Consider the following 18,307-nt stretch of genomic DNA (forward strand, 5'->3'; position numbering starts at 1 on the left):
GTTCACCGAGGTCAAGCGAGTGGGTACAATTATGGGGATCACCAGCAAACGTTTCTCGGTGCGCGCGTTCTTTTTTTTTTTTCAGCGGTCCCCGCACTACCCGACTGCCGCCCGTCGCCGGCCCTTCCACCGCGGATTCCGCAAATCGGACTCGACGGATAAAGCGTCTCCTTTGGCGCTCTCCAGCTGCCGACGCGCGCACCCCGCATTTCAGTCGACTGAGTTTGCTGTCCTTTCTGCCTCTTGGCGGGCACCACGTTAGTGTAGGAAAATGGCGGCGGCCACAAGGTGGCACGCGGTATGTAAATTAAGATGTCGGTTTTTGTTATCTTGGCAGCGGATGATCGAAGAACTTCTTTTCAGAGAGAGTGAGAGAGCGAGAGACAAAGCGCTTCTTTGGAAAACAGAATGATTAGCCGACGTATGCGACTACGTATGCTACTCTGCCGGAAATGGGACGGAGGGGAAGAGAAGCTCTAGCCAAGAAGAAGGACGGCAGAAGGACTGACATAAAGAAATAAAGAGAAAAGGGCGCATGTATCGGGATTTTATGGGAAGCGGCCGAGTATGTGTCCTAGGCGACGAAGGCAGATACAATCTTGTAGATTCAGACGACTCCAGCTTTCTCCAACTCGCCCAGCTTCCCACTGGCTGTACAGAATCACCCCTTAGCACACCCAATCTATACTACATACCCGACCTGAAGACCACGCTTCAAGAATCCCTTAATAAATATGTGTATAGTCCCTCTACCTTACTGCAGCTCGATGACTAATGCGGAAAAAAAAGAAAGACGGGCAGACTTCAGCCATTCCTTCAGCTCTGAACTTATTTACAGCGACAGCAGCATTCTCCCATAATGAAGACCGGGATCTTATTTTTTTTGTTTTGGTTGCAGGCTATCGCATTCACCCACTACATGGAACTGGACAAGAACCCATTCGTTATGGGCGGTTTATTAGGATGGAAGAGTGGTCTTATTTAGCCCTATATTTTAAATTAAGAGCTGAAAATGCTTAATATATAATTTGAAAGATATTTATATTTCTATAGGATAGTACATAAATAATAGTGTGAAGAACATAAATTTTGACCTTTTCTTTACTCTGATGTATGCGACTTCCTTTCTGTATGGCATGTCAATGAATGGGAAGGAATTCAACCTACGTACATGGACAGACCTTAGCCCTCTAATATTCCCCCGGTATACGTAGGCTATATCCATTTTGTTAAAATTTATAGCTTTCTCGAACCGTGTGTTTGCAGTTATTTGGCCTAAGGCCTACGGCAATATTTCTGGTTGTTGTTCACGACGGTTTAACATTTTACTATTTAAATATATTTGATTCAGATGATCTGGTGCACCATGCTTCTTTTTGTTTTCTTTGTGTGAAAAAGTCATATTTCGTTCTTTCCATCGTTTTGTAGGACAACATCCAAGCGCCTACCTGCCCGACATGACTGCAGCGTGGCCCTGAAGCATCCTTACACCATTTTATAAATGAAAATTTTTTAGTGGGAGTCAATTTTTTTAGTGGGAATCAATCAATATCAAAATTTGTGAGAAGTAAGTTAATGTATTAAATGCTTCATACATGTAAGGTTCGACGACTCATTTGATGGTCCCGCCGGGGACCTAGAAATAGACCCTGAAGCCAAAACGTCTATCACAAGTGATGTCAGGAGCGAAATGGCGCATTGCCACCTACGAAATTTTAGCCGCTTTTATTTTCTCTGTACGCTTGCCGTATACTACTGTATAGGATACTCGGCGCCTGTGAATACTGTTAGCTACTGCGTAAACTGCGTGACATCGACGTTGTTTTCCGCGGTAAACCTCCTTCTCGACGCATCCTCTATTGTGCGTACGTGCGATGTTTGAGTTATATCATCATCATTGTCGCGAACGCCTCCTTTGTGCCGCTGACGCTCTTTTCACGAGCATGGCAACTAATAATTGCACGCAAACACACTGCCATCTTTTCAAGAACAATTTATATGCGACGCACGTAATGTAATTCTCTTCCACTACAGTATTGTTTGTTCTGGCCTCCAAAATACATGCGATGATGCCACTGCTCTCAGAGTCTGTGTGGAGCGCAACACCTTGCCCCTGATTGCCCAGTGCTGCGGCTTGAGGTGGCCTTTGGGCCAGGAATACACCAAGCCCATTGATGAGTACGTCCGGTAGTAGGAATGAAGGAAGAAGGGTTTAATTTACATTATTTACACTGGCTCCTGGTACGGAAGCTCACGCCATCAGGAGCATATTACATGTCTGAGTTCACATCGGGACACGTCAGATCCACCCTCACTGCACCAAAAGTCTCCGCTCTTAATACAGTCATCTTCCCTAGGAGACTAAACTAGAGAATCTGATGACGGTATCTCGGCCAATCACATTCGTCGAATCGGTCGAAATATCCCTCCCATGTGGACGCACCGTTCCGCCGGGTCCGCCTCCGACATCGGACCCTCGCCCCCGCATTCTCGGACCTGCGTGGTCATCTGGGAAACCGAGTTCAACGCGGTTCCCACTGGTGTTGGTCGACGTTGGCCCATTTCATCAATTAGCGGGCTCTGCGTGAAGGCCCTCTTGTCAGGATCAGGATAGACAGAGTGATCGTCACGCTAATTACCGTATCCACGAATGGCGGTGTTTGTTGCTCCCTTGACGCGAGCTCCTTCGTTAACGCGTCCCAGTCTATGACACGCCCGGTCGCTGCCGAGGCGTGCGCTGATGAATGGACTGAGTCGTGCCAAACGTCCAAGGAATGCGCTTTTCCAGGTTGAAACGCAACACCAGCGCTGTTGTTGGGCGATGGCTCAGTGATTAGCGCACACAAGCCTCAAATGCACATTTAATTGCTTCATTTGACGTGGCTTCAAATCCCAGTCGAGGTGGTTGTGGAGAAGTTTTTTCGCACGGTTGCAATGGGATAGCCGGGTATGACGAGGTGGCTTAACGACGAACAAAATAAAAATATATAAAGATTTAGTACTGCGTCATGATGATACCTGCGCAGTACGCAAGCGCTTAGCGGAACGTGGCAGCGCGTTTCACGACAGCGCTTTTAGTACAAGAAAACGCCGACGCACGTAAACCTACTGCGCCATCTGGCAGATAAAAATAAAGGCTCTTATTGTCTACAATCAAGCCAAGCCAATCCAAAAGCACTAGCCGAATGCCTAGCCAGATTGCGACACATTAGCCGCATACGAGTCGGATTGTGAACGTGCGCTCGCAAAAACGCGTCATTCAGCACCTTGGAAAGTGTTGGAATTCTTTTTTTTTTGTCCTGTCGTGTGGTAGGCGTTGCGATTTCCTTCAACCATGGTGTACTCCAGTGTTCTTTGGGACCCCTACTGCCTCGCTTACCTCAGTTAGACGGACATAGAAACTCATGTTGCGCAAAAAGGAGCCGCAGCGTAAGGTGTATGTGTCGCGAAATGGCCTGCTGAACCTTGATTCAATCTCGAGCCAGACTTTCAGACGGCAGTTTCGTTTCGAGAAAGCATATTTTCCACTGCTTGTTCGTGCCCTGCAGATACCCGAGTGCGTCACGAGTCCCCAGGTAGTAGGCGTCTCGGCATCAGAAGCCCAATGCACGTGTCTGAGGGGACTCGCGTACCCAAACATTTTAGACGGCACTGCTCTGTGATGTCCAGCGTATAAAAAAAGGTTCTTTACCACATAGAGAAGAAGTGTGGTTGTCTTCTGAGTGACCTGAAGATGCACCACTGGCACAAACATTCAGACTTGGAGGCAATGAGCGTAGATAAGTCATGTTTTTGTTCTATAGCTTTTGGTTCCGTAGAAAACTTCCTCATAAGCTTGTTTGTTATCTTGAAATAAAATACCTGAGTGCCTGTTATCATGCCGTAAATTGTTTGCCCTAAGCTATTCATAGTAAAGGTGCTAGTCTGAGCAACTACAGGGCGTTTATCGACGGTACAGTGCACCCCATATGCCGACCCTTGCAAGATCAGCACTCGTACTTCTCCAGACACAAGAGGCTACATGCCCTCAAGTACCAGTCGTTGATGTGCCCAAACGGACTCACCTGCCAGCTGGATGGCCCATACCCTGGACGATGGCACGATGCTGGTGAGTTGTGCAGCATTTGGATGAGTATTGCGAAGGATGGTGTGTACATTAATCAGTGTCCGCGCGCAAAAATCCTACTTCTGTCATGGACCCGTGAATGCATCGTAGCCTGGTTTTTGCGATAAAATTTTAACTACTAAACCCAAGGAGATTGTCAAAATCCACGATGCCACAGCGAGTTGGTGCGGGAACTTCAAGGCGTCATCGCCACTTGGCCTTTGTTCTTGCGTCTTTTCTAGCCTTACCAAGCATCTTGTCACAATAAGTGTGACTTATCTTGTAGTGCAAAAAGGCAATTTGTTAATGCACTTATCCTTTCACTTTAGTTTCCCTTTAACTGGCGACTCTGGAAAAATTTTTTGTACATCCTGTCTACTTGCCTAGCTTTTAGCTAGCGTTTCTACAATGGTAAGTATTGCCTGGAATGCTGCTCCCTTTGGCTTGCTTCATCCAGTTACACTTGAAATTGCCGCTCGCCCAGTTACAATTCGCGTTCAGTCTTTTTTTGCTTCAGTTCATGTTTTTTTCCCCAAAGTTTTTGCTTGAGCTCAATTCTCATCCACGATTCGCATCCACTTCTATCTCATATTCTGTCTCCTTAAGGGCACTTTCATGTCTCCATATTTTTCCAGAAATTCGCAGTCTGCAGTTGCTGTCATAGCTTGAGCCCTCCGCCTTCCTGTAAAATTATAATTTTCACGATATTGGCAAGGGAAGCTGTTTCCTGCATATTATATATAAAAGAGCGGCATTATTATAGTAAAAAAATTACACACAAATTTTTTATTGGGCATACTCCGGTATTACTAAACAAACTCTGAGTGCAGGTCACTTACCTAAATGATGTCTATACTCGCTCGAACTCAGAGCGACCCACAAGTTTGACTCTGAGAGAGCTCCAGTGAGTCTGAGTGGTTAAAACGTGAATGCGCTGAACTGGACAGTAATGTAAGCGAGTCCCAATGAATGAAGGCTTTTGCGAGTTTGAATGTGCCTAAGTAAGTGGCATCACTTATGTTACTACATTAGCTCTGCGATTCCAAGCGCCTAAATGAAAACCTGTGTGTACATGATGGCAAGCTACTCAATCTGGAAACAGTAAACATGCGTGAGGACAGCTGGATAAAGGGCCTATGTATAATGAATTTGAAATTATAAGGAACGTTGCTATCAAGTTGAATGTGCAGGTGGTTCAATGTGTGTAGCCTGTTAATTACAAATAATAAATACATTACTGAAACAACATGTAATCTCACAGTACTGAAGAAATGTGTCAGTCCTCCCACAACAAACACAAATCTGTTCCACCTGTAGTAGCTCAATGCACCCCGTTGATTGTGACACTACTATGCATAGATGTGGCACATCATTGAGCAAACACACTTAATGTCAATTTGGCGAGTCTTGGTGAGCCTTAGGCAAAAAAGTGTATTTTCTAATTTGAATAAGAGATATGAGTAAATTTTGTTTATGTTGGCAACCAATGGTCATGAATAAACTAACGAAGAACCCCAATTCACTTACTAGGCACAACTTGCACAGCTCCTGTGTCAATCCCGTCGTCTTCGCTATCTCTTATTGGGCCTGGGCTCGCAATCATTTGTCGCTGGCTGCGCTGAATGTTTTCACTGCCTGCAGAGGGACCGGAGGTTTCGAGTACATTGCTGCCGCTGCCACTCTCTCCAACAGTTCCTTCGCACTCTCAGCTGTGTCTTGCATCAGCATTGAGTGACTCTGGGTTATGTGAAATAGATAGGCATGCTTCAGGCGCATACAATTTTCAGAAGTGTTGAGCTTATTGAACGTTCTGTAGTACAGTGAGACCGAAATGAACGGTAGTGATTTCTTCTCTGCACATTCGTTGCTCCCTGTACTTTATACAAAAGCTGACATACAGCACGTGCTAAGGGATTGAAAAACTGCGCTATCAAAATGCAACGAAGCAATAACACAAAAGCTGCTGTCGAGTGCGATTCTCCTTTAAATGTCGCTCTTCCTCTAATTCACACATAATTGTGTAATTAGCGCAGTAATAAGTTCTGGAGCGTAAGCAATATGTTACAATGCAGCGTGGACAACTATGACCCCGTTTTACTGGAAAACCTGTCCTAAGGAATTTCCTGAAGCTCTAGCTAGATGATGTGACCTTATTTGCAATAGTACCAATGAAATTAGAATCTAAGTGGTTATACAAAGCTTTCTTATTTCTGCATGTGAACACGCAGCTGTTGCAACCTGAGGTATTATTACTTGATTGCAGGCTACATAACAATGATTTTTGCACTGAATTACTAAGGGACAGCAGCTGTGCTACGTGCCACTACATACCTGAACCTATGCAATTAACAGCACTGGTGGTGCCACCGCGGCTACCGCTCTATCCCGGGTGGCAGCAGCACTGCTTCTCTGAGCCGCAGCAGACTGTGTCTTGCGGCTTTTGATTTTATAGCCGTATTCCCTCGCAAGGGTCCAGATCTCCTGAAGGAGTCCTTCTTTCTCCTCGTAATCCTCTTCGGCGCCCGACCTAAAAAAGATAAGGTTGCCATCTGTTATTCATGGGAAAAAGTCGAGAATTGTGTGGCAAAAGATCACAGTTCACCTGTGCACACCACCGAGAGGTCAGGAAGCTGAGGGATGGAAATGCAATTATATAAAAAATTAAATAATGTAAATACGTGCAGCGGATATTCTGTTCAATGCATTTGGTGTAACTGTACACCACATCTATTCTCACGACTTAAACTACATCCACCTTATCTATGTGTTGTGCGAACAAAAGTTGCGATAACAAAAGGTAATCATCCGAGCAACCAGCCAAAACTTAAATATTGCAGTCTCTGGCCCCCAAGCTCTTGTATGGGACCGCATTACATATGATAGTTCGTGCTGAAAAATGTTATACAAGAAATATTGCTTCCGATTTCTTCCTAATCTTTGTAAACAATATCACTCAAGCTGTAATTTCTTGTACCATGAACTTTTATGTCAAAGCCATAAGTTTCGAGATATTAATTTTCAAAGTGTCCGACTAAATCCATGGGCGTTCCAGTTAACTTTGTGCTTCAATGCGCAAAAAAGCATTTTCCTGAAAAAACTAACTGGGCCGCTATTTTGTAGCGATGCCTTTAAAGTAATAATGCCTTTTCGCGCTTATCGCGCTTTGTCAGTGGTCAGAGCGACGGTCCGCTCACGATATCAACGTTGATAACGCGAGCGGACCGTCGCTCTGACCACTGACAAAGCGCGATAAGCGCGAAAAGGCATAATGACATTAAAGGCATCGCTACAAAATACCAGCCCTGGAACGCCCATGCATTTAGTTGGACACTTTGAAAATTATTATATAGAAACTGGTTCAGTCTTGAGAATTCGTTCCAAGCGGATACGTCTTGCGAACTAAGCGGCTATAATTAGTAGATTGAAAGATGTGCCGTAAAATAATTAATGAAAATTTAATTAGCGTAATTATGTTAATTATTCAATTAGACGTTTTGATTTATCGTGGAAGTAATGGCCGCCTCATCGAGTAGTTTAGATCAAGGATTATAATTATGCAATCTGCCTCAGGCAATTTTTAAAAAAGTTGGTGCAGCTAAAATGAAACACCCTGTAGAGTTCCGACTCAAACTCGAAGCAAAAGTTTTTCGATAACGAACATGGCGCCACCCACCGAAGCGACGGCTCTCTTCTTGTACCACATTCGGCCCTAGTCCCCGTTAACTTTCGTCCATCAAAAACAATGAACGACGTCGGATGCTTTCGCTTTCACTCATTTCATGCAAGAAAAAAAAAAAACATGGTTTAAGCGAGAAATCATTGTTATTTCTTAGATCGGTAGCCAAACTTGAAGGCCGCCAGGGGTAACACAAACGTATCTTTGCTGGATTGGTTGAAGTTGAGACCCGTCTCGTTGCAAGGTTGGTTCAAGTTGAACTCAGAGCCTTAACAGGGCAGAATTTATTACAAACACTGTACATTAGCAGTCCGACTTGTTGCTATTGATGCAACGCGTGTCGAAAGGGGAATTATTTTGCCGTGCTTTAGATTACTTTTTGTTGAAGCTTTCTTTTCACTCGTTGAACGCCGTAACCGAAAACCTCTTCGGGGCCGCCGCAAAGATAAGGGCGCCTATTCGAAAACTCTCTAATAACGCTTTTATCGCACGCAAAGCTGAAACAGCGTTATTTCAGGGATTCGAGAACACCTCGAAGTTCAAAGCGTCGGTCTCAGCCGAGGTTTAACGGGCACCGATATCCTCCACACCAGCCGTTGAGAAAATTCGCTGACTGAACGCAAGATGGCTTCCCTGGAAGGATCGCCTCTCAGCGTTGCGCATGAGTCTGACAGCCCGCTGTCTGCGAAATGGCCGTGAGATCTGAGGCGGTTTCCAATTGCAGCAGCAGGCTGCGCCCGTCAAGATAACTCCAACGAGAGGACGAATCACTCCCGCGAAAGAGAGCTACGCTTTGGTCCGCTCAAGTTCCCTGCACTGTAGTCGATGGTCTAGACGTACTTCGTTCACGCGCAAAACAGCACGAACAATAATGCAGTACAAATGATGTGCCTACAGTATGCCAATTTGCTGAGCACTGAATTTTTGTGCAGCTTACCTGACACAGCTTACGCTTCGGCAGAACTGCGGGACTTAACTAGCCGACATATATACCCACCTCGCTTCTTGCCACGTACGCTTGTTTTTTCTCAACAACAATAACTGCGTAGTACTGTTTCCTTGACGAGCAATTATTTACTTCGTCATTTCTTATCTTTCAATATTCGCAAGGTCCCTCTAACGGCGTTTTTTGATTCCTCAGTGAACGCAGGGCAAATCCTTGCCTTCTTTCGCGTTCGCGTCGGTAACGTTGCACGCAACTAAAATGGAGTAAGGGAACCATCCTCGCTCCAGAGGCGTACACGCGCAAGATCCTCCGCGATTCTCTGACGCATACGCGGAGACGGGCACGGGAGAAGGGAGTGCCTTCTTTGAGCGCGAGCCAATTGTACGGAACGGCACAAAGTGAGCGAGGACGTACACGGCTAGACTGCATCGAGAACGTGAGTTCCAGCTTTTGTATACTTTCTTCGAGCTGACTTCGTTTACGACTTTGGGCATGCCAGTGTCGCAGTCAAAACTCAGGCAGTCGCCTTTCGCCTCGGCGCTATAGCTGGGTTCACACTGCAGCTCTTGCCACAGAAAGGCGTCGTTGTGCTGTTGCAAGCACCGTGCCGAACGGCCACTCGCAAGGAAAGGCGAGTTAAGCTATAGAAAAGCGTGTGGACGGCGCCGCTAATTACTCCCGCGTTCCTGATGACACTCCCTCAGTGATCCTGCACATACCGCTGAGCGCGCGAAATGACAAATGGAGGTCGAGAACACCCCGCCTTTTACGCACCCCGACCTTTCGAGGTCACATCTCTAAACGCGAAGGCAACCGAGAGACGGCTCCAAATTCAGGCCTTGAATGGGCCTGCGACGATATATACCCGCTTCACCCTATATACAACATTCGTATTCGACTTTATATTCTGGAACCTTCATTGTTGGTTTAGGTTTCGACGATCGGCTGCATCGCCGAGTGTTAAGCCGGAGTGCGCGGTTGTCCGAGCGCGTTCTGACGCCATTCAAGGATACGAAGCCAATGAAGTTGTTATTCCCCTTAGCGCAAGCTTTTTCCTCTGCGCATGCCGGCTGAAACTGTTCCCATGTTCACGTTTTTGCTTCGCGACATCAAGTTTTGTATACCTCATGATGAAGCCGCGTTGGGCCGAATGGCCTCTTGCTTCACCGCGATTTTCTGTTTAAATGCAGAAAACTAAAACTCATTCGTTCATTAAATTTAATAAACTAAAGATCCCTCTAATTCACATTAATTGCGCCGCGCCATCTTTAGCCGTCGCCAACAAAAGGCATTGTCTCGTATTTTTGCCACACGCTTTCTTAAGACATTTCTCAAGTATAAATTCAGGTGATTTTATTCACTTTACACTCCATAAAATTCAACAAATTATCTTCACTAAATTTCAGGTCGCACACACACACAACACACACACACACACACACACACACACACACACACACACACACACACACACACACACACACACACACACACACACACACACACACACACACACACACACACACACACACACACACACACCGACACACACACACACACACACACACACACACACACACACACACACACACACACACACACACACACACACACACACACACACACACACACACACACACACGCACACACACACACACTAGGCACGCAGCAATCACGACTTTTGTTTCACGCATAATACAAATTACTAGCGCACTATAACCAGTGCACATTCCTCGACATGTCCGAGCAATGCACATCGCGCGGCGTGGCAGCGGCCACATCCGCGTGACGTAGTGATGAAGTCAGCGCTCATGCCTTCACTAAGTCTGGGACTCTGGTTGGTTCTTGCGCAAGATGCCCCTCCCCCACACCCTCAGTTTCCTACCTCGCCCAAAAGCACGCCCCTTTCCCTTAGCCATTTGCTCGCGTTCCCTCCTCCAAGTCCAAAGTACCACCGACCTACCATGGAAACGGCCGAAAGAGTAAAAAATAAAGCTAATCGCTTTCAAAGTTACGGGAGGTCTTCGAAATTCGCTGCGTGTCTCTCATACTACTGAGGCGCTGTGATGCGTTTCTGCAAGGTAAAGCCCATCGTGTCTTGTGTTTGCATGCTTGTGATTGTGATTGCAGGTTTTAATGCTGAATAAAAATACTGCTTTCTTTGCAAGGTCCACCATCTATGACGAATAGAGTTCTCTCTCTCTCCCTCCCCACCATGGTTGCTAAGGAACGCGCTCGTCACTGAAATATACTGCGCATCTCTTACTCACAACGCTTTAGCTATCGCTTTCAAAGATATCAACGCGAGGTTGGGTCTACTGAGACACTGTTATAAAGCGAAGCTTTCTTTGCCTCTTCACCCGACTTTGCGGGCGCTGCTGCTATGAACTAGCTCGCGCGAGCCGCTGGGTTTCTTGAAACTCCACCAGATGGCGGTCGCCTCCGAGCATCCCTAGGGCGCCTCGATGCCAGCGCCGCTTACAGGGTGGGGACAGCCTTTGAACCGCCCCGCGCCGCCGCTCTGGCTTTTTGGCGCCATGTTGGTTCTTTCGCGGTGGCTGTCGAGCTGAACGGACGCGTGCTCCATTTGCTTTCTTGGTGGCGTTGTGGTGCGATAGCTCGTGTTTTGTGTAGTCTCTTGTGATGTTCGTGCTTGTTAACGAAACATGACGGGCTGCTTTGTCGCTCTGTGCACTGGATCGACCGCGAAAGAGCCGCGCGTATTTTGTTACCCCCGCGACGTTGAACGAAGGAAGAAAAGGGGAGCGCAAGTAAAGCGTGACAGCTGGGTACCGATGGACACAACGAAGATATGCGAGTGAGGATCATGATTTTGTTAAGGTTAATGTCCCTTTGTAATCCTTTTCATTTTCACTGAGAAGTTGCTTGTATATGTTGGCGTGCCTCTGCAGTATGGTGTGATCGGCGTGTTTGACTTGTTGTAACTGCGTAGGTTTATTCTAGACGTTTGTGAATTGACCTTTTTTTTAATCTAGAGGTATTGGGGCACTTGTAAACTCGTTTCCTGGATACGCGATCAATGACAGCACCTACCTGGTAGATTTTTTTCAGCAAGAATTAAACAAGCACAAAGCATCACTCAGTCGGAAGAGAGTGATGAGAGAAGCAACTTCATACTCGATTTAGAGGAAGTTTCTTTTCTTGGATAAGATATGCTCGCCCACTTGGCAGGCTTTTTGTTGAAGCCGATTATCCGCACTGTGGAACACTGCTATGCGTGCATGCTAGTGGCTGAAGAACCTGGACAGGAACACCACCTTGATCAACTAAATGAATATTTCCAAGGCTGCAAATATTAATTTATGCAAGCAGACAAATTCTGGACTTTGTTTTTTTAATGTGAGGGTGTTCTCAAGTCTTTTGCTGAAGCTCAAGATCTGAGCTGTCTGACAAACACAATTGAAAGCACCGAAGGAAATTATTGGAAAGGATGTAACCTTGCCAGAAAACCCACGTCATCAGCACAAAGATGTGATTGGAAAACTTCTTGAGCGATTTGTGTCCACACATCTCCACATCTATCTGCGATGGCTTAACACTCCTGAAAAGGCAACTGAGTGTTATGCTAGGAAGACTGTAGCAGGTACGAGCGTGCAGTAGGGCAACCACATTTTAACCAGATAACCTCGCTGAGAGCTTATAAAGTGGAATAATTAGTGCTTACTTTTGTAAATAAATTGTGTTTGAGTGTTGGAAGCTGTTCTCAATGCATTTTTATTCTTCAGCAGGCACCTGAACTGCTGCAGGCCTACTCACGCAACGTCTCAATATTTTTCCCAGTTTCATAAATATGACGGGAAAACCCTAAGAAGCAAGATTACTATTAAAAGAGCTTCAAACTTAACCTTTCATAAAGTGTACAATTCTAGTAATATTTGTGGGTCGCTTACCAGTGAAATGAATAAATAAAAAAGGGGGTAACCTCGCAAACAAATCGTGCTACCTTCAGGTAGCGAAACACGCGAAAAGTGTCGGACAACCTCTTTTGAAACGAACACTCTATGCAAGCAAACTGTTTATCAGATGGTAAAGCAGAAAATCTGCATTTAAATCACGTTGGTATCGCCCTTAGCACGCCCGCCGCCCTTTCTGTCCAATGGTTAATCTACAGCCGCTACACGCCCAGCGCCTCCGTATTGGATAGAACCAAGATGGCGCCGAAAAGCGTGGGTGTCCCCACCCTGAAAGCGGCGCTGTGCATCGAGCACCCTACTTACACATCGGTCACGACGGCGGCTAGCAGCCGCAGTGCAAGGCGCTGCGTGGAATGCGATCGTCCGCGCGCGCAGCCCAATATGCAATAACAAAAAAAAAAAAAGCTTCGTATTACATATTCTCGCTCGTGCATGGCGGCAAATGGCGATAGAGTGGCTATGCTAGCCCTTTCGTAAGTGAAAGTCGCCAAGGTAACAATCCGATTGAGCGCGCGTCGATGGTAGAAGGTAGCTTGCTTTAGACGATTTACTCCGGCTGACACCTTATCGAATGCAAAGCAAGAAAATTCTCAGTGGTAACTCAGAAGTAAACATTTTATTTTTTGACGCACTGTTTACACAAACAACTAAATTTTGAAGAGTGGCTCACAATCCGTATAAAAGAAACCATTCTCCGTCATCGATTATTTTTTGCTACAAGACGCACCTGAGCTGGTGCTTTTTTTTCTCATGAGAAAAAAAATGTTTTAAATTGTTGACAAACAGTTCAAACAGAACGTTGTCAGCCTGATGCTATTCTCTGCTAAGTGACGCGACTGAGCTTCAGGTGCTTCTTTTTTTCACGGGAAGACTCTCTCTTTGTTGAGTGCCTTTGTTTAGAAGAGAAAACTGATGACCAAAAATAATTTTGTAGCTTGGTTGGTAAGGCTGGGGCCATGCGGTGCACTGCCCAATATGACGTCGTTTTTGTGCAGACGGTAGACAAGCTCTTCCAAGCTGTCACTGTGCAGCTCGTTGTAACTGAACCACATCGAAAACAGTGGTTTCAAGGGCGTCTATACAAATGAGAAGAGCTTCTCTGAAGGGTGAATGAGGCCCCCATTTAGGTAGAACATGGTGAACATCGCCACCTGTTCGATGGCTTTGCCGGTGGCAACAAGGAGCTCGTCAAAACATTTCTTGCACACAGACTACAGTGTATTTACCCTGTCATGCAGAAGACTAGCTGCGAGTCGCTCATCTTTTCAGGTAATCATGGTCGGGTAGCATTGCGGATTCGAACGACAGACTGGTGGGCTAGTTGGTATGACATTATTTACACAGTAGCGCAGAAGCACACGGATGGCGAAAGAAACAGACGGGATACAGCGCTAAGAACTGGGTGTTTGTCGGGTTAGGCGCCTGTGTCATTTGAACTTACTAGGTTGATTTGTTTTTGTGTCTTCCTTGTACATTCCTTTTGTGAACCCGTTTCTGGGCCGGCTGTTCTATATTCTCCTTCATCGTCATTTTCCTCCAGAACCCGCCTTGCGAGCGCGCGTGGCCAAGTTCACTTCGCCTTCACACTCGGCCACGCTGCAAGTTTCCGGTGCGCTTGCAACTAAGCAACTTGTCCAGGGTTTGACGTCGTCGTTGATGATCCGTCCAGCGCGCAACCAGCTGCTCTGGAGGTTGGCACTGAGTGTTGCGCTGGGGTCGCATATCTCGCCGATGACCGTCCCGTCCTATTTGGCAAAGCATGGCAGGCCGTCTCGGACGCCGAACCGCCGTCTGTCTCGCCAAACGGGGATTGCCGCAGTGGTCGCGGTCATCTGCAGCACGTCGGACCGGCATGCCCTGTGTTCGAGGCAACGACGGCGCGAGCCTCCATGCTGACGTGTGACGCGACCCGCACCCTCCCAGCAACACAGCCGCCGGTCCAAGGCCCTGCGAGGTGCCCAACCCGGGAGGTCTTGGCAAAAAGTCGCGTGCAGCCGAACTGTCCTGGATAGAAGCCGGGCCATCGGAAGGAGATACCCGGCCCGGGATGTGTGCCGCGAAAGTAGGAGTTACGAGTTCATTAAAGCTAGAACCAGTAGAGAGCCGTATGTGCGCCGAAACCGATGTCCTCCTGGGCCTCTGCTCTCCCTTGGGTTTCCCGCTGTCTCCCAGCGGCACCTGAAAGCACTCGGCCAACGGCTGCCCTGCAGTAAAGAGATGTGGTTCGCGTGTGGAGCCCGAGACCACGTCGCCAACAGCAGCGCGTGGGAGGTCATCTCGGACTCGGCAGCGATGGTGTGGTGCCGGATGCTGAAGCACAGTCCGAGACCCGCGGCGGGAAAAGCAGCTCGCAACCGTGGTCCACAGCGCGGCAGGCCGCGATGCCATATGTCAAAACCTTGACGGCAGCGGTTATTTGTGTTGCTCCCGAGCTTCGTGGGGCTGAAGTCACGGAATCTCGGCTGGCGTAGATAACCATGTCAAAGTAGGAGAGGTGGTCGCCATGCGCTTCCCACCGTCTTCGGTAGAGCCGACGGCGACACTCGATGAGCCGGTGACTGCGCCTCACCACTCTGCCTGAGGTGTCTTCAGGTGCCGTTGTCATTCCGGCTACGAAAACCACACTCAAGTTCAAACTGTCACACGTGACAACATCAACAGCGCCAGAGCTGCTGCCCTGCGTGCTGCTGTACAATACCTTCTGCAAGAGACACCTCAAAAATGGGTCATATTTTGTGATTCATCATCAGCCTATATTTATGTCCACTGCAGGACGAAGGCCTCTCCCTGCGATCTCCAATTACCCCTGTCTTGCGCTAGCGTATTCCAACTTGCGCCTGCGAATTTCCTAACCTCATCATCCCACCTGACTTTCTGCCGTCCTCGACTGCGCTTCCCTTCTCTTGGTATCCATTCTGTAACCCTAATGGTCCACCGGTTATCCATCCTACGTATTACATGGCCTACCCAGCTCCATTTCTTCCGCTTAATGTCAACTAGAATATCGTCTACCCCCGTTTGTTCTCTGATCCACACCGCTCTCTTCCTGTCTCTTAACGTTACTCCTAAGATTTTTCGTTCCATTGCTCTTTGTGCGGTCCTTATCTTGTTCTCGAGCTTCTTTGTTAACCTCCAAGTTTCTGCCCCGTATGTTAGCACCGGTAGAATGCAATGATTGTACACTTTTCTTTTCAACGACAGTGGTAAGCTCCCAGTCAGGATTTGGCAATGCCTGCCGTATGCACTCCAACCCAATTTTATTCTTCTGTACATTTCTTTCTCATGATCAGGGTCCCCTGTGAGTAATTGACCTAGATAAACATATTCCTTTACAGATTCTAGAGGCTGACGGGCGATCCTGAATTCTTGTCCCTTGCCAGGCTATTGAACATCATCTTTGTCTTCTGCATATTCATCTTCAACCCAATTCTTGCACTTTCTCGATGAAGGTCCTCAATCATTTCTTGTAATTCCTCTCCATTGTTGCTCAATAGGACAATGTCATCTGCAACCGGAGGTTGCTGAGATATTCGCCATCGATCCTCACTCCTAATCCTTCCCAGTCTAAGAGCTTGAATACTTCTTCTAAGCATGCAGTGAATAGCATTGGAGAGATTGTGTCTCCTTGCCTGACCCCTTTCTTGATAGGTATCTTTCTACTTTTCTTGTGGAGAACCAAGGTAGCTGTGGAATCCTTGTAGATATTTGCCAAGATATTCACGTATGCCTCCTCCACTCCTTGATTACGCAATGCCTCTATGACTGCTGATATCTCTACTGAATCGAATGCCTTTTCATAATCTATGAAAGCCATATAGAGAGGTTGATTGTACTCCGCAGATTTCTCGATCACCTGATTGATGGCATGGATATGGTCCATCGTAGAATACCCCTCCTGAAGCCAGCCTGTTCTCTTGGTTGACTGAAGTCAAGTGTTGTCCTGATTCTATTGGAAATTATCTTGGTGAATATTTATACAATACTGAAAGCAAGCTAAAGGGTCTGAATTTTGTGATTATAAGGCACCATTTCAGAGTCTGCATTTTGCCATTTATCACAGGACTCATGAGCAGCTGGTATATGAGATAAGGAAAGACCGCCATCAAGTTATCGCTAAAGGGCATGAAATTATATTTCAGTGGCTACCGGGACATACCAGCATTGCTGGTAATGACCTCGCCGACGAAGCCGCCCGGTCTGCTCATCTGGAAGGCCGACCAGTGCCAATCCCCTTATCCAGGACCGACGCTGCAGGAAAACTTCATATCGTGGCTACAGCTATGACATACAAATATTGGTCTTCTATTAACCTCCCGAAGTGTCATCTCTACAAAATTGACCCATCCTTGAAGCTACAAGTGCCATCAAACGTTTCCCGCTCTAAGGCGACAGTCTTGTGCCGCCTCTGGCTCGGGGTGGCATTTACAAAGGCCTACTCATTCCGCATTGGAATTGGGGATACGCCCATGTGCGACTCTTGTGGAACTACAGAAACAATTGAACATGTATTGTGTCTCTGTCCCCAGTTCGACGTCGAGCGTGATGCTCTCCGGACAGCATTAAACCGGCTGGACTCTCGACCATTTTCTGAAATGAAGACCTTGGACCATGGCCGTATGCGTCGATGGCACAGAAAGCCACGAAAGCCTTGTTGCACTATCTCAAGTCGACAGGTCTTGGCGACCGTCTGTAGACTTCGTGCGAAGTTTCTTTGTGCGCGAAACAGTGCTCTCTCTATTTCTTTCTCTCTCTTTTCATCCCTATACCCCTTTCCCCAGTGCAGGGTAGCAAACCGGACGTGCGTCGGGTTAACCTCCCTGCCTTTCTTCTCTTCTATTTCTCTCTCTCTCTCTGCCTGAGGGCTGCTGCAGGGCACACCTGCCACAGCGTCAAAGCGGTAGCTCGCAGGAGCGCCATGCGCAGAAATTGGCTGGTCGGACTCACCGCAGGCACAAGGATGCCGGCCGAAAGCAGCTATCAGCGCTGCGCTCCATTCAGGCCAGGACTGCTGCTTGACGCCTCGTAGGTGTCCCATGCCTTTGCAGCACCGAAAAGTCGTTTGGCTGCAACCACCCATACTTTGTGGTCTGGCCAAGCATGCCGATCCCCCAAGGCATTGATGGCGTGATGCCAAAGCATGACGTCATCTTGAAAGCCGCGAAACGGCGGTATTTTTATGCAAGCCGGCTGCTGGAAGTCGCAGCGCCTCCTCCCCGCCAGGTTGCTTGTCCAGCTTCCCGTGGAACTAGGGCCGGTGTCTACGGACAGTGCGGTCGTTGTAGGAGCGACAGCCGGTTCTACCACCAAGGAAGCTGACTGGGACGGCATAACTTGTTGGCTGAGCAGTCGAAGTAGCGCCGGGCATGATAGTCTCGCTAAGGGAAGCGTTAACGGCGTTCCCAGGCAGGACGGGTTCTTGACGGAGGGACCGAAGCGCTGTCTCAATATGAGGTGCAACCGCGAAACCGCTGAGGGATGCGAAGGTGTTCGTCATAACCTCGAGCTGTTGTGTCAGCAGCGAGATGGCTCGCATGGCGTCGGACAAGCTGCCGGCTGAGCCGCCCGTTGAGCCAGGGGCGGAATACACGTACCCTGAGGTGACGGCAGCGGCCGCAGTACTCGGGCCTGCCAGACCAGTGGCGAAG

At 47.6% G+C, this 18,307-nt stretch overlaps 1 protein-coding gene across 1 annotated transcript in view; it reads left to right on the top strand.

Moving 5' to 3' along the window:
- The first annotated feature begins 8,990 nt into the window (after positions 1-8,990).
- The window catches only part of LOC119441667 (uncharacterized), a 293,465-nt gene continuing 284,148 nt past the window's right edge, over positions 8,991-18,307 (top strand). Inside the window, exon 1 of the mRNA XM_037706262.2 lies at positions 8,991-9,163. The gene's annotated coding sequence lies outside the window, so the exon portion shown is untranslated. The remainder of the gene's footprint in view (positions 9,164-18,307) is intronic.

Source organism: Dermacentor silvarum, chromosome 2 (genome assembly GCF_013339745.2).
Source record: "Dermacentor silvarum isolate Dsil-2018 chromosome 2, BIME_Dsil_1.4, whole genome shotgun sequence".
NCBI lineage: Eukaryota > Metazoa > Arthropoda > Arachnida > Ixodida > Ixodidae > Dermacentor > Dermacentor silvarum.